This window comes from Lethenteron reissneri, chromosome 17 (assembly GCF_015708825.2).
Source record: "Lethenteron reissneri isolate LAM-NWPU_2019-01 chromosome 17, ASM1570882v1, whole genome shotgun sequence".
Lineage (NCBI taxonomy): Eukaryota > Metazoa > Chordata > Hyperoartia > Petromyzontiformes > Petromyzontidae > Lethenteron > Lethenteron reissneri.
This window is the reverse complement of record NC_083795.1, coordinates 4513187-4519302: the sequence shown is the minus strand read 5'-3', so window position 1 is coordinate 4519302 and position 6116 is coordinate 4513187.

Sequence of the window (6116 nt, the reverse complement as noted above, 5' to 3'; positions counted from 1 at the left end):
ACCTGAGTACAAGCATATATACTAGGAAGGACACGCCTCCCTGGATTATGTATTTTTCCATGCTCTTTCATTTCCCCTTTTTATGTTGTGGACAACATAGTGAGCAAGCGTCCCTTTGCCACATTCAGTCAAATGTTACATGGAAGCTCTGCCCACATTGCCATCCGCCATAGTCCATATAAATAGTGGTTTAATAGAAAAAAAGACCAAATATCTCACGGAGTGAACTTCATTGATCTAAGCCTTGGCCATCTGTAACTGTGGCAGTGTTAGCAGTCAGCGATGTTGGGTGGTTGCCAATTGTAGAAAAGATTGGGGTTGCAAAAATAATTCATCCACAGGCCCTCCAGCTTGGCATTACAGATGTAACCCCCACCCTATTGTGGGGAGCACCTCTGGAAATTCCACAAAATAGTTACATTACACATGATAAATAAGAAAAATGTCCCATAGATATTTTTGCATAATTTGATACTGGCAAGAAGGTCCCATAGATGTTATATTGTATAATTGTCATGCTTTCTGAATAAAAAAACAAACAATAAACTGTGAATATATTTTGGTGTGCATTCTATTCCCACGTTCAAGGCTAAACCTGAGATTATATAGCCAACAGCAAAGTTGGTCGTGACACTGATGTTGTATATTCGGTGTGGGGTGGGTCGGTGACGCTGCTGTTTGCCGAATGGGCAATAAACCCAGACACCTCAGTTCAATTCATGGCAACGGCTAACATCAGTTGCAATTGATATCTGAACTAATCCTACAACTCACCAATGTAAAGTATGGTCAGCAAACCCCTCTGACATAGTGTTGGAAGGCCTACATCCAACAGTCGATCAAACAAAGGGCTGTCAGTTACTTTTTTTTCGTTTACCTAAAAATTTAATTTAATTTGCAGGAATCATGTGACCTTGAGCTTAAATATTAGGTTGGCGTACTGAAGGCAAATCGTGCGTGGGCATACTTTTATGAAACGCTGCTGCAATATCATATTTATCTGACATGGTGTATGCTTGGTTTTTTTCTGATTGTATTATGTTGATGTCATATATTTTACAAAACTCCACGTGTCTATGCAGTTCCATAAAAATGGCGTTTAACAAAGTACACATACCAATACACTCATTAAACGATCATTTTATATAGCAAGAAATATTCAATAAGAACATTTTATATTCCGATTATAGCCTCTAAAAGTACACCACATTGGCATTGTTTAGATTAAACATATTTCAGAACTCAACACTAGCTTTAATGACACACATTCAATGTACAAATGCTGTCCCACGTCTCAAAGGAACTAACTGTGTGGTCATTTTTGCCATTTAGACCACCGACTAAAAGAATTGAGCAAATGTGGTAATTCAAACAGGCAAACTGGTTTCATCATCTTTAGGACTCATCAGTACAGTCATCCACGTTTCTTGTTGCCAAATGTTTATTTAGAAACTGATATATTGCTTATGATTTCATAAACCTTTTGTCAGGAATGTGAAAATTTGTCAGAAAAAATTGTGATAACGATATGGTATTTTACAAAATGTAAGATACAATTAACATGGATCTTATATCACATGATAAATCTATATATTGCGGCAACCCTAATCTTCATGTTCTTGTGATTGCTCAACTGGAGAGATTCCTCCAGGATAAATCAATACTCTGATTCTGATTATACCAATTTTGCTACGGTTTCAAAGCACTGCATCTTAAAACTTGATTTGAAGGTTTCGTGACTGCAGGAATTACTCTTTGGTTCTTTCAGTAAAGTTGCGTAGAAATAAAATAAATGAAATAATAGAATACAACGTTTCGATTGCAACACGAGAAATCGTCATCAGGTAGAAAACAAACCTAGTGAACTTAGAAATACAATGCAATACAACACAGAGAGTCGGCCAACACAACAGTCAGCACCTCACCTGGTTGATTACATTCTTCCAAAGATTGCTAAATTTGAGAGAGAGACAAAACACAGACAAATTTAGCAATCTTTGGAAGAACGTAATCAACCAGGTAAGGCGCTGACTGTTGTGTTAGCCGACTCTCTGTGTTGGATTGCATTGTATGTCTAAGTATTCTATTATCAAATTTATTTTCTTTCTACGTGACTTTACCGAAAGAACCAAAAAGCACTCCATCTTACTTTCACCTGACATGGTGTATGTTTGTTTTTACCACTTTCATTACGTGAGATTTCATATTGTTCGTAAACCCTGTGTTTTGTATGTCGTGCCATGGAAATGTGTTTAACGAATGACACATCCTGTTAAACTTTTCAAAATGGTCATTTAAGTTAGCGAAAGTTATTCAAGCAGAGCAGAGTAAGCATCGGCGTTATCTTGGTAAACATTCTTTTTTTTACAGATCTTGAGAACGAGATGCATCACACAAAGGTATTCATTGCTTGCAAAAATACTCCCACCCGTCTCAAAAGGCCACTTTAGTTTGCAATGTAATTCAAGTAGAACACTCTATAAGCCCACATGTGTACTCTAAACGTACACTGCATTGTCCTTATCCTGGGAAACATTTTCAGGAACTGGAGAATGGCATACTAGATGCGGAACACAGAAAGGTGTGCATTGCTTGTACAAAAACCTCTAATCCTTATCCAGAACGCATTCCGGCTGAAGTAAGTGTGTGGCCGTATTTTCGTTTAAAAAAATCGACTCAAAGAGTTGAGAAAATGTGGTCATTCCAATAGGCAGCAATAAAACACAGAGACACCCATAGTCCCATTTCAAATCCACTCGGACTCATCACTACAGCACAGTCATCAATGTTCACCGCAGCAATATCCTTGCCTCTTTGAGCCCCATATATGGAGCGGCTGTAGCTTTATACTTTGGAGGATCCCCATGAGCATTTGCCTAAGGGCAACAACTATTCAAATCTATAACTTACGAGAAACAAGCTGAAGGTAATACGAAAGCACGAGTGAACATTATTCAGAAACTTGCAGGAACAACCCTGGGGGAAGCGATGCCATCCCGTTGAAGATATCGTCGCAGGCCCTTGATCACTCCACTGCAAGCCCTCACACGAACCTTGCCGACGCCGAAATTAACAACGCGCTTCGTATCATCAGCAGTCCCTTCAAATCGACTCAACTCCCGTGGCTTCTTGTGCTGGCGAATATCGCTCCGGCCAACATCCGACGCGATGATGCGACGGCACGGGAGCACAACAACAGGATCATGAAGAACTTCACTCTGCCGCTCCATCCAGATCTAAATGAACCCCCCATGCCCAAGGCTAACATCCAGGAAAGCGTTCTGGATGCGCGCCTCTGCTCCAGCAGCCGAACTTGAAGACACAGCCACTGGGTGGTCTGACTCATGGGGGGTTGATGGATGTGGCCAACAAAAACATCATTGATTTAAAGCTTTCGTGACTGCAGGGATTCATCTTCTTGGTTCTTTCGGTAAAGTCACGTAAGAAGGGAAGTAATAAAATAATAAAAATAAAACATAATAAAATAATAAAAATAAAACATAATAAAATTATTATAAAATAATAAAAATAAAACATAATAAAATTATGTTTTGTGTTTTATTATGTTTTAATAAAATTATGTTTTATTTTTATTATTTTATTACTTCCCTTCTACGTGACTTTACCGAAAGAACCAAGAAGAAAAAAACATCATTGACGATACGACGGGGGAAATACAGGGAAATGCTCTATTCCACGACGACTGTGGACCACGCTGAGCCGCGCTCGAACACGACACGGCAAAATGCGCGTACACGTTCCATAAATGGAACATCAAAGAATCGCACAACTGCGACTATGGATAAGTCCAAACCATCAAGCACATCGCCGATGAATGCTTCATCCATGCACATCCTGGCGGTATCGCTGAAATCCACACTGCGTCAACCACATTATTGGACTGGATGAGGAACCTTTGCATTCATTTATGACGATCATTAAGACAAAATAAAAACTATTTATTTTCACAATGCCATACGAAAGAAGAAGAATGACAAGAAAACTTACCAGGGCACAAACAATCATATAGGCTGGAAATAAATAGATTTAACAACACACTATGGTGTGCATTGCATATTCAATAGACGTAATCATTATCCACACCGCAAGATCTAAATAACTGAATATGTGGCTAGTATATCGTTCGGCAAACTAAAACATTTGAAAATGAGTCCATTCCTTTTCTAAATGAAAACACTGGCCACACGTTCAGATTTTAGCTGGTAGTCAGGCTACATTTGGTACATGAAATGCACATCATTGTGTGAAGTTACATCTTATTTGTTTTCTGGCCTGTATTCATTTGCTGCTGTGGATTTCCACATGATAAACCACTTCGTTGAACTATCATTTGTGGCCAGGTCGCTGCTGAAAAAGAAGCTAATGTCCCAGTGTTTACCTTGCCTATGATTTGAACTCGGACCGTGTTTTGTATTATTTGTTGTAACGTTCTGACTCGCCCCGACTGGACGGCTGTGAAAAGAGCTCATCGGATTCCTCCTCCAGTATAAATACATATTCTGATTTCCTTTCTTTTGTCATGAGTTTTCTTGTCCTTTACAGAACTGAACTTGATGCTGAATGGTGCTTTGTATGCCACCTTGTAAGTATTTAATTGTTACTCATTATAACCAATCAGTGTTGTTTACAGTGGATAATGCTTTGCCAGTTAGTAAGTATTGAAACAACACCTGCAGCTACACACACAATCAACGTGTATGCAATGAGTAAAGATTGTCAAAATGCATTATACAAATGCATGTGTATTTAATCCAAACACTTTGGGACACCAAACATTCAACCTTTGCACGAGTAGTGTCTACTCTGAACAGGTTGAGAGAAATAAACCCACGTACAGTTGGATTTGTAATCAAACAATCCCTGAGAAATACCAATAAAATATTACGGCATATGATGATGATGTAAGACTGAAACCTGACTGAAGGGGCAATCGCCCACACCCAGTTCCGTATTTATGAATGATGAAATTGTAAGGTTGTATAGATCTTCACAAATCCAACCTTTTCATGTGATGCACTCTTAATATTACAAAAGTTTGCTTATAAAGTAGAGCAAAGAGTTTCCCCATGTTTAAAGCAATTTATGGTGTAACTGTAATTTTATTTTTAAATAGCTATTCTCATATTCGACCTTTTAACAAATCCAAGATGATCTCAGTCCACATTGAGTCAGCTGTGGTACTCATTTGTTTTTTGTTTCACATTATTTAAATGGTTACATAGCAATTCACATTTTCAAGTATTGAACAATACCTTGGTCATTCTTCTAATCATAAAGGGGAAAGGAAAACTATTTGGAAAAAAAACGGAAGTGCACAGGACACCACTACCGTTAAGTTGAACATTCCGCTACGCTATGTCTCCACTCTTGCCTGTCACGTAGAAGGCTCTTTCGTCAACGCTCACGCAGTGTCCACGAACTGATGGTTATTTTGACATTCCGATGTTGTGATGGTTTCATCCAAGCATCCCCAACTTCCCTTTCAAAAGTAAAACTCGTGAAACAATTAATTGGTGTGTACTTGTTCAGGCACGTACCCCTATAAAGCACATGTGGTACGTACATGTCACTCAAGGCAGGGCCTTAGCTTCAGCGGTCTGGAGAGGCATGGTCCACGTATATCTCCCCTAGGTCGACTCAGCCTCAAACGAGTAACTGGTATGGTGTGTGAACATCGCCACTGGGGAGACAAATGCGGCCGGGCGTGGTGAATCCAAGTCCTGGGCACAGCCGGGTAGTAAAGCTAGTGTTTTATAATTTGACCGTGCATTATATTAAATGTTTTACTTTTCTTTAATTCAATGTGTTCCACGCCTTTGTGATCCAGGTATCTCATAAAAAATATATACACTCAGTCCCAGTGGGATGTCTCTATATAAGCATACTGCATGTGGTGTGATCGCTCGGCGTGGTTATCTTGTAACCCACGTGCTCACGTTATGGCAGTTCAAACGATGGGAAAGTTTCTTAAAGCTCCTCGCCTCTGTCCACCCAGCCATGTAAGTGAGAACACCGCAGGTGGGCAATCAGCAGGTCACCTCAGCAGGTAAAGCGCTGTCAAGATGTCTGGCCAGCGTCAAGCGCCTTCTAGAGGG